The sequence below is a fragment of the Apium graveolens genome, chromosome 3, assembly GCF_009905375.1.
Source record: "Apium graveolens cultivar Ventura chromosome 3, ASM990537v1, whole genome shotgun sequence".
In the NCBI taxonomy this organism is placed as follows: Eukaryota; Viridiplantae; Streptophyta; class Magnoliopsida; order Apiales; family Apiaceae; genus Apium; species Apium graveolens.
The window spans coordinates 265,491,351-265,503,475 of NC_133649.1; positions in this window are offsets into that span (position 1 = coordinate 265,491,351).

Here is a 12,125-nt window from a genome sequence, read left to right on the forward strand (position 1 = left end):
TGAATACTAAGAGATTATACTAAATAATATTAACTAAGAGAATTGAGGTTGAATTACTTATATAAGACAAATAGGGGATTCTAACTTCATTACTACTTCATTCAAAGTCATTATTTTTAACCTTAGCATGCAATGGTGATGACAACTAATCAGACAACACAAAACTAGTAAACGCCAACTTTTATTATACGAATACCCTACTACCAGACATCCACAAAAGTGATAGAAGCTGAATAGACACCAATTAGTTGAGACCCTATATGTCTATAGAATTTGACAACATAAAGGTTTAATGTGCAAGTTATCTATCGTGATTACATAGGGCAAGTAAGATGGTTAAAATTACCTATGAATCATGTATAACAAATACATGAACCTATGCTAGCATGGCAGGTTCTAAACCTCTATATTCATTTTCGCTTTAATAGAGATTAACGCGTTATCTTATAAGTTCGTGAAGCTCATAAGACGAATAAGCACAACCAATACTAGGATATCATATATGTTAGTGTTTATGCCCTAGAGACAACACTATTATGTTTATACTATGAAACACTTAGATAATTAATTATGATTATATGGATTATTCTTTAGTAAATTATTATATCTTTATTTTCTGCGATAAGATGTTAGATTAATAAATGTCCTTGGAATATGATATGTAAATCTATATCTCGAAGTACGTGATTTAGAAATGAGATTATGAGAATAGTATTGATATTCCTAAAGGTTCCTAGTCAAGTATTATTGTTAAGGGACGATAATAAATACATTGAGACTAGTGTGTTTGTTGGCTGATGATCACATCTCATTGATCATAGGTATGGTGATACTAAAGTCAAAACACAGGCACATGTATTAAATACATGGTGCTGGATTGACCCGTTGTGAGATACTACATGTTTATAGTGTCATAATTTAATCTCACAGTGATAATGATGTATTGGTCCTTTGACCTGAAATCATTATATTTCTATACGAGAATTAATATACTTTGATACTATTGAAAGTTATCCTTGACCGAGTAATAATAAAAGTAGTCATTGGGTACATTATTAATCGTATGAGAAATATGAATGATCTAAATGGGATTTAACCCTCCTTTATTAAAGGAGTGATATTATTAGCCTCTCAATAGAGTAAGACTATAAAATGCATGGTCGTGCTCAAATACTGATTTATTTAATAGTTTACTCATTGATCAAGGAAAGAAGGATTGAATGTTAACAGAGGATAACACAATGCATGCCTCAAGTTTGATCTATAATATAAGGCTAAAGGGATTATATTACATTGTACATTATTCACGAAAGGTTTAATTGATCACCGATTTAATTATCATTACTTGGGTAACAAGGATGTATTACTAGATGTCGCTCATTGTTTATGATTTTAAATTAGATTTAAAATTGTTGCCAACGTAATGATAACCTAAAGGGTCGCACAAAGAATGATTAGAGGATTATTTAGTTTAAATTCGGATTTAAATTAAATGTAAGTAATTTGAATTATTTGTTATTAATTAAGTGTGACTTAATTAATTAAATAAATAAGAAATTTGAATTTAATATTAAATCCGAAATTAAGTTATTGGATGATTAAGTGAGACTTAATAATACAATAATTAGAATTTCGAATTTAATAATAATAATAATAACTCTAAAATTCAATTTAGGGTTGGAGGCCCATTAACTCTTGCCTATATAATATCTCTTTCTAATAGAATTAGGGTTACACAGTTTATTTGATAAAACATAAACCCTAGCAGCTTGAAGAGAGATAGAGAGAGCAAGAAGGCGGGGCCTCAAGAACGTGCTAGTACATACCCATCCTCCGGGCGATCATTCGTGTGGATACCTTCAAGGCGTAGATCGTTCCAGTGATGGGCTACGTGGTGATCATTCAAGACCTCCATCTTTTCATTAACGTAAAGCTTCTTAAGGTAAAACATCTATTCTCCGTAATTATCCGTTCATTATACATAGATCTTGCGGTAAGGATTGGAAAATTTTACTTTTCCAATGCATTTTTATGCTCGAATCCCTAATAATATAATCACCACACATTAAGATATTGAAACAAATTAACTATTGAAATCCATAAGTAAACTCGTTAGAACCCCACTATAACGATTAGTTCATAACCGAACTCATCATCACCGTGGGTTCTGATGAAAGCATGATATAATAAACTAAGTCTTTACAAACTGAATAAATAATCAAAGTACGTTAACAAGAGTAATAGGTTCAATAATAAAGAAAACGAGCATCCAAGATTACAACTTAAGCAAAAAATCACAAATAAAACAAGCTCTTCTTCTCCTTCGTTGAATTTGTGCTATTAGGTCTTCTTCTTGCCTTCTCCTTGCTCTCTGTTATAAAAACGTCTTTAAAAGGTCTTTATATAGCAGCCCAAATCGACCAGAAGTCCAGCAGATCAATATTCTACTAGAAACAGGATTCTGAAAAATCGACCTAGTGCGGCCGCCCTGGGATACGGCGCGGCTGCTCTGTGTCTGGCGCGGCCACTTCTAAGTATAGCACGGCCACGCTGAGCTTCTGGAAAAACATTATTTTTCTTGTTTTCTTGACTGCAGTTGCTGGTTTCTTTTGCGCATTTGACCAAGGCTTCATCCTAACACCTTTCCAAGCATAAAGCATACAAGATCCCATCCTTCTTCTTGATTATGCCCTGAAATGCAAAACACTACAAAACATATCAAAAATACCAAAAACTTGAGTCCTAAACACCAACTTAGATTTGTAATGAAGCGTTCCAAGTAGATATAAAATCCACTTATCAGGAACATGAAGATAGATAGAAAAGTAAGGTGGCTTTTTGTGTATATTTATGTGTAAGAGAGCGTAACCCCTAAATCTCTTCCCCTTGGGTATATATAGCCCAAAGATTTCAAGCTAACAACGTAGATCTAAGGTTGCTTTTCGACAATAGAAAAAATTACCCAGAACAACAATAAACAAACTATCTAGGTTTTGTTAACAATATGGCAGAATAACTATAACTAGCTTTAAACCAGAAAGGTAAGATGCAAAATAAATCATATGTGAGTTCTCCAACAATCAATACTATCTATAGCACACACAAACGTGGCTTTGAATAAACAAAACGAGGCTTACACAAAAGTGGCCTAAAATGACGAGCACATATAAACGTGGCTTAAATAAAAAGAATTTATAGTTATGACAGAGTTGGGTTGCATGGGTTCTTACAGATTAAAGAAATGGACTTTTTTAAGAGTTTGTTGATGACGGTGAGTCCAGGGGCACCGAGATTTAAGGACGGAGATCCCCTTCTTTTAGCGCCACATCATAACTCCGGTGTGCGGGGCTGCTCCTCCGGTGTCGCGCCTGAACCCTTGTAGCGGTTATGGTGTAGCTGTTGTGGGATGTCTACAAAATAACACTGGAGGAGGTTTGAGCCCCGCGACGCCTCCGGTGTGAGAGTAAGAATTCTCTTTGGGGAAGATGAAGATAGATATGAAAGTAAGGTGGTTGTGTGTGTATATTTATGTGTAAGAGAGCGTAACCCTTAAATCCCTTCTTCTTGGGGTATATATGTCATATTCCGTAATTTTCAGAATTATTATTATTGTTATTTTAATATGTTTATGTGATTTTCTGATTTGGAAGGAGTAAAATGGTGGATATTTTATTCCTATTTGACGAGTTTATGTTATTAAATGGTAATGTGAAAATTGTTAACTGTTGTATCGATCCTTGTTAACTTCTGAAAATATTTACTTAAATGTATTAATTTTCAAAAGTTTATTTGAAAGCCGATCATTTTATTGATATTGGTAAATTGAGTTCGTTTTGTAATATTAGGGATTGAGTGGATATTCTGTCAGTTATGTGTTGTATGTAATATTAATTGTGTGTGACTCAGTTGTGATTGAGGACTAGTTGTATTAATAATTTCTGAGTCGTTTCACTTTGTTTTTGTCTTTAAAAGTGATTTTATTGAAAATTTATTTTCATAAATATTTAATTATCTTTAAAATTATTTTTATGGTTATATAATTTTACTAATTATTTGTAGGACTTTATAAAATTCAGAAAGCAATATTTTGTGAATTATTTATCCCTAAATGATTTTATGATTGTATTTTAGTATAAATTCAGTATTAAATTCAAGAATATTTCAAAAATTATTAAACTCGTATTTTCTTAAGTTTTGAATATTTCGAAAATTTTAAAATTATTTCGAAAATTTTTCGAATTAGTTTCAATCGCAACTCGGTTCATTAAAAAAATGAAATGCGGATAGAACCGGGCTTCCAGAAGAGGGTAATACATATGTTTAATCCTCAGACATTTGATTGATACTGGCAGCTTAGGAGAGGAGAAAATAAAAACCACACAAACACACACAAATGAGCCATGTACCTCATTTTCTCCTGTCTCTCTCTCTATCTACTTAATCTCTCTCTCTCGAAAAATCTCTCTCGTTTCTCTCTATATCTCTCCCTCTTCATTTCTCCCTTTTCTTTCCCATGTTCTACCGGTTTCCGGTAAGTACGCCGACTTCTTTTCTTTCCGATCGTGTTCCTATTTCTCAGTTAGATTGTGTTGGTTTTGTGGTGTTCAATTGTTGCTGATTATATATATACTAGTGTGTGTGTGTGTGTGTATGTGTATGCTTCAGCTTTGTTGTTTTTTGTTGCTGCCTCTCGGATTTCCAAGGGGTGTGGCGGCGTATGGTGGCAGCGCGTAGGTGCGTGTGTTCTGTTGGTTGTGATTTGTGTTGCCTTGATTCAGTTGCCGAGTTCCTTAATTTTCTTCAATTCTTGAAGGAATTTGAAGTATTTAATTTAATTTCGAATAATAAAATTCGATGAAATATTTTTGATGTTTCGAATTTATTTTTTGATTTTAAAATTTTATTTGTAGGGTTCGTTTGGAAACCCGAATTATCAGGTACTAATGAATTTTGCCTCTGTCAACGATGAATTTTGATGAGTTGACGGTAGACGGTGATGATTTATTCTGAGTCCTACAATTACAAATAAATAAATTTAGTTCGTAAAATTTCATTTCGAAACAAAAAATAGTTAGTTTATATTAAAAGGTCGTATCGGTGATTGGGTTATGCATTTGGATTAATTGTGATGGTTGCGTCGATTATGTTTCTAGAGGTAGTCCGAAAATAGAGGAGACGCTGCCCAATTTTTGAGTAATTAATTTCGAAACTACAGAGACGTATCCTGTAAGTATCAGGAATACCAATTGAGTATATAATATTATATTATGAATGTGTTATGAGAATTATTTTCGTATCATGCTGAAATATTTTTGAAATCTGTTGTGTGTAATAAGTAAATAAGGAATGTCACTCGGTGAAATATTTTACAAAAAGAGTCCGATGACCCTATTTTCTATAACAACAGTTATAAGTATTTTATGAAAATAACTACCTAATCCAATTTTAAGTATATGAGCCCTGTCTGTTTTGTATATTGAAATAGTTCATATAAATACGAGTCGGGTTATGAAACCGAACGTGTATAATTGATAGCGAGGTTATGTCAAGCATACACGACCTTCTAATTAAGGGTATTTCGACTCTGTAGGTTCTAGATGAAAGACCCAAGTTCCGAAGTCGGGTTAAGAATAACCTAGCGTTCAGTAGAAAAAGCTCTGCAAGATGCGGATTTTTTGAGACGATAAGAATCAGGCATTGGATAAGAGTGGAATAGAATGGTATTGGATATCTGGCTTCTAATAATCACATGAGCAGCATATCAGTGAATTGTTGAAATAGAAAGACAGCGAGGTCATGAGATGTCAAACTGAGATAATTGCGATGTTGCGAGTGTGCCTAACTGCTAAAAACCAAAGGCAAGTTTTCTGCGCTATTCTAATTTAAGAATAGTTCAATACTTTACATATCAAACTGCTAGTGATTATGCAAGTATTCTTCTCTATTCCCACTTCAGAATGAATAATTGTTTTACATAACGCTAAATTAAATGCTTATTATGCCAGTACTTTTCTGCTATTCTAAGTTCAGAATAGTTTAATGTTTACGTATCCAAATACTGAAAGTTGATTATAATAAACACGTCATATCTGATGTTATCGTAGTAAATAATGGGGATATGACCTGTATTTAAAATTAAACATACCCTTATTTTATTCGGGTTGCTCAATGGGATTGGAAAGTTTAGTGTAAGAGGCTCTGAGATAGGAGTCCAACTTTTGAGGAGGATATGTATAACGACTCGTATATTTTGTATCATTAAAGTGTAAATATTAAATAAATAAAATTTGATATGGTTCTGTCATGCAGGGTGTTGTATGTATTATTAGTTCTATGTGCTCTGTGGTATTCGATAATTATTTATGTGATTAATTTTTGAGTCGTATTGGTTTATTTTTACTTTTAAAGGTGATTTTATTGAAGATTTATATTCATAAATATTGAAATTGTCTCTAAAATTACTTTATGGCTTTATAATTTCAATAGTTATTTTTGGGAATTTATAGAATTTAGAAAATAATATTTCATCAAATATTTATCCCTAAATGATTTTTTGATTATATTTTAGTGTAATTTCAGTATTAAATTCCAGCATGTTTCAAAAATCATAAAACTCATATTTTCTTAGATTTGGAATATTTTGAGAATTTTAAAATTATTTCGGAAATTTTTTGGATTTTATTCACCCGCACGTTTGTTCGCTAAATTGTAAAATACGGGTCTGATGCGTGCTTCAAACCTAATTTAAAAATTATATAAATTTTATATTATTAGTTTTAAATTATTCCGAGAATTTTAAAACTATTATGGTAAATTTCCGGGTTATTTTTATCTGTAAGTTGCTCGTTAAATTGTTAATTGTGGAACAGATTCAGGCTACCAGGATAATAACGAAATCAAAATAGATAAAATTTTATCTTTATCTCTCTGATCTCTTATCCTCTCGTCTCTCTCATCTCGTGACTCTCTCTTTCCTCTCTCAAATTTTCTTTCTCGCTTTCTCTCTAATCTCTCTGCAATCTCTCATCTCTCACTCTTAATACTCTCTATTATCTCCCCTCTCTGTGTTCCATATCTTTCCCTCTCACTCCCCACTGTTTTCCCCTCGTTTGCCATTTGCCGCTCCTGTTCCGGTAAGATGCCGCCGAAAATCGTCCTGGTGGTTTCTGTTGCATATGTATGCTTATCTATGTGTATATGCTTATGTATTCGATGGTGTTGTTTTGCTTTGTTGCCGTCTCCGTCATTTTCTTTCCGACCGCCGCCGAATTCTTTTCCGGCTAGCCTGTGCGTGTTGCTGTGCTGCTACTACTGTGTTGGCTGGGATTCTATGTAGTTACTCGAATTCCTATTTGATTTTTGAAAATCAAAATTCAAATGAATTTCTGTGATTCTCGGATTTTGATTTTAACTATATAAAAATATTTTAATTAATCGGTGGAATTCCTATCGGAAACCCGAATTAATCGGGTACCCGCGAATTTTATCAGATCGTTACTCGAATTCCTATTTGATTTTTGAAAATCAAAATTCGAATGAATTTCTGTGATTCTCGGATTTTGATTTTAACTATATAAAAATATTTTAATTAATTGGTGGAATTCCTGTCGGAAACCCGAATTAATCGGGTACCCGCGAATTTTATCGGATCATGATGATATAATTTGAGTCCTACAATTTATAAACAATAAAAGATAATAATTAATAATTAAAATTTGTTTCGATGATTGGGAATGTGAATTGTGAATGATTATGGTTGTGTCGATTATGTTTCGACGGGAAGTCCGATAAATAAAGGAGATGCTTCCAATTTCCGAAAAATTATTTTCGCGAATACGGTAACGTATCCTGTAATTACTGGAATGTCGATCGAAAATATATAATTACATTGTATGAAATCCGATTCGTGTTGTAGTGAAATATTTTCAAAAATTTCCAATAACCCTATTTTCCTAAAATTGACAGGTATATGTATTTTCCGAGAATAAATATCGCACCGAATTTTGAGGACGTGAACCCTAGTTGTTACGTGTATTACAATAATACGTATACTTACGAGTCGGGACTTGATCTCGTTCGGGTAGAATTGATAGCGAGGATATGCCAAACATAACTAGTTGTTTAATATATGGTATTTCGACTCTGTAAGTTTTAGTCGGAAGACCCGAAAGTTGACGTCGGACTAAAGATAGCCTAGTGGTCAGTTGACAAGCTCAGCAAGGTTCCAATCGAGGGACCTGAGTATCGAAGTCAGATCCAGGATAACCTAATAGTTAGGCGATAAAGCCCGAGCGTCCAAATCGTTCCAAAGTCAACCAGTAATAGTTGAAAAGCTCTCCAAGGCAAGTACCCCTAAACAAATCTTTTACGGTTCAGTAAAATATGAATAACTGTTGATTTAAATTACATAGTAGAATAGAATGTTTGAAGTAACGTATCCCTTGTGTTTAAAATTTTTTGTTAAATTATGTTTTGGGGAAAAGTAACTTCTGAAAATGCATATCTCTAAATTATGATAAAATTGGAAAGGTTTTGGAAAGTGTGTTGTGATAGAATTGTTTTGAAAAGAGATAGGTATAAATGGTTTGAAAACTAAATAAAATAGATCAGATAATTGGATGAGCTTGCGCAAGTGGCCCGTAACGGCCCAACGTGATGGCGTAAGAGGCTAAGTTGGTTGCGCACCCTATTTAAACCACTCAGTCCAGCGTGACAGAGACCTAGCTAGCCTCTAAGTTCTGAAACAGAATTTGTGGGATGGCAGATGGAGCCGTCCGATGATGATAGCCTGATCAACTATCTCATCATTGATCATCCAGTATATATCTGAGCAAGATTTGGTGGTTCCCGTAACCGAACAAATGGTTTTGCGGTCCCCGTAACGGGACAGATGGTTTTGTGGTTCTTGTAATGGAGCAGATGATTTGAAAATGGAAATAGCATGCTAAAATTGGACTCTGGTATTTGCACAGCACACGAATGATGCCATATTTTACAGAGCATGCTAGTTTTGATATCCAGTTTATACCTGTTTTACTTATTTTTATAACAAGTTATGATTTATGTTCTTATAATTATTTATCATAAATTATTTTACTTGTTATTCATATAGTGGTACTGTTGAGCAATTGATTGCTCACTCTTGCAATTTTTTGTATATTCATATATCGCAGATGCCTAGGAGACCTTTCTGTCGCAGTCAGGGCCGGATTCCAGAACCTCCCGTATCAGGCTCCTCTGAGATAATTATGTCAGACCATATTTGGTCTGTTGAGTTGCTGTAAAAATTTTGTTGTATCAGGTTTGTGTAAATAAGTTGGTTTGTAATAATTATGTAACCTAAGTCATACTTGAACCTGGAAAATATGTTGGGAAGTGAGGGATCGTATTTGTGTAATAATAATATAATGAGTTTGGTTGTATTATATTATTGTGGTTGTTGTTCGTGACGTCAACTCCTTACCCCGGGTTGAGGCCGTCACAGTTTGGTATCAGAGCTAAAGGTTTAAGTCCCTGATTTAGGTTAGGAGTAGAGTCACAAAGGTGTAAAAATTGTGTTCGAAGGTGTGAGTCAGCAACTCATATAGAGGAGTGAGTTAAGAGTCCAGTCAAGGGTTCGAATGCGTAACCCTGGCATCTATTGAGGATTTGTTGGAACTGCCCTGATCTTTAGTGTGTCTCCCTCGTGTACATGTACTATTAGCAGCGCCTGATAGGGATTTATAGTTATCCCCCTCACAAGAACGAGTTTGATCATGTGAGTTCAGTTAGTATGTTACGATAGCCAAATTTTGGTGTGTATTCGACTTATGTTGTTAGTAGTTTCACTATAGTTGTTTTAGTGGGACATTCAGCACTGTTGTTGTACCATATTTCCTTTCCATAAAAGATGTTGTTCAGTCTCTTTAAAACTTTTGCACTGTTATTATTGTTGTTACTTTTATTGTGTATTCGTTGCTGATTTTGTTAAATTTAGTCATTCATTATTGATGGACCTCAATTAAATGAGGATGGGAATATTTTATTGTGGCATCATTCTCTTGACACATAAAAATGTTACTACCCGGGGGCAATTTTTAAACTAAAACCATTTATTGTGTTTCAGGAGAATGCCGCCAAAGAAAAATAACCCGTCCAATTCCTCTGGTACAGAGTCTGTTAGGGGCCCATTCATGGATGAGTTGCTAGATTTGCTACGCCAACAGTCTAATCAAATGGCTCAGCAGCAAAAACAATTTCAGCATCAACAACAAGGATTTCTGCAACAGCAGCAACAGCAACAACAACATCAATAATTCATACAACAACAGTAGCAACAATCCAACAATAACTGTTGCAGCTTCAGCAACAACCTCAGCAAAGAGAGGTGAACCAAACTGTTAGTTTTAAATCCTTCATTCTGTGTAACCCCCACAGTTTAAGGGTGAAGCAGACCCTGTTGCTACCATAATTTGGCTAAAGGAGATGAAAAAAGCTTTTACCCTCACTCAAGTAAGCGATAATCTTAAATCAGACTATGCGAGTTATTTTCTTAAGGCTGAGGCAAATTATTTGTGGGAGTCCACTCATGCTTTGGAATGAGGAGGTCCTATTTCTTAGACCAGGTTACAGAGTTATTTTTGGAAAAGTATTTTCCAGATTGCTTGCAAAATCAGTTGGAGGTTGAGTTTCTGAAATTGAAACAAGGTGAAAAGAGTGTGGCGGAATATGATGCCAAGTTTACGGAACGGCCCGATTGGTACCCGATTATGTAAGTACTGAAGCTCAAAAGGCAAAGAGGTTTCAGCAAGGATTGAAGCTAGAAATTCACAGTGGGATTGTTTCCTTGCAACTCAAGACATATACCTCGGTAGTCCTAGGCCGCTCTACTATAGAGAGTGACCAGAAGTTGGACGCCAAGGAAAGGGGCGATAAAAAGATAAAGTTTGAGGGTGTTACGGATAAGGAGGATCAAGGGGAATCTAGTCATATGTTTCCAAAGCCATTCGAAGGAATAGAAACAGGAGGTTCAGGAGACAGGATTTTCCCCAAGTTAAGCCTACTACCACTTCAGTTGCTTCCACTCCAACCCAGTCAGTCAAGTCAGCGGTGGATTGTAAGTTGTGTGCCAGAAGATATAGTGGCCAGTGTAAAGGGAATATTCAATGTTTCAAATATGGTCAGAAAGGTGATTACGCATCAGAGTGCAACTCAGAGAAACCCGCAGTTACTTGCTATAAATGTGGTAAGGGTGGACATATTTCTAGGAGTTGTAAGATTGCTACTTCAGGAAGTATTAGAGAAAGTGCATCTCAAGGACCAGCATCTAGTACAGCTAGAGCCAGAACCTTCAAGATGACCAAGAGATCCAATGCTCAGGATTCAGATATAGTTGCAGGTACGCTTTCTCTTAACTCCGTACCTGTTAAAGTTTTATTTGATTCAGAAGCATCTAAGTCTTTTATATCAAAGGAATGTGTGAATAAAATGGACTTAATGTTAGAAGATTTAGCTAAACCTTTGACTATATAAGTGGTTAATCAGGATAAAGGCTCTGTAACTCAATTTTATCCTAAGTGTCAACTAGAAATTCTTGGGCATTCTTTTTCGGCTGACCTAATACCCTTCGAGCTAGTAGAGTTCGATGTGGTTTTAGGAATAAAATTGGATGTCCCAACATAAGGCAAATATTGACTGTAAAAAGAAGAAAATTGTGATGTTTATAGAGGACAATATTAGGCTAAACTATCAAGGATAGAGGAAACAAAAGAAATTTCTCTCGATATTAAAGGCAACAAAACTGTTAAGACAAGGATGTGAGGCTTACTTAGCCCATATAGTGGACACTGAGAAAGAGGCACCTAATCTGGACGAGATTCCAATAGTAAGGGAATTTTCCGGACGTCTTTCCAGATGAGTTGCCAAGATTGCCACTAGATAATGAGACCTAGTTCCCGGAGCAGAACTAGTTTCAAAGGCTCCATATCGAATGGACCCTAGTAGAGATGAAGGAATTAGCTGAGCAACTTCAGGAACTACTGGATAAGGGAGTGATTAGACCCAGTGTATACCCGTGGTGTGCACCAGTATTATTTGTAAATAAGAAGGACGAGAGTATAAGATTGTACATTAATTATCGGGAGTTG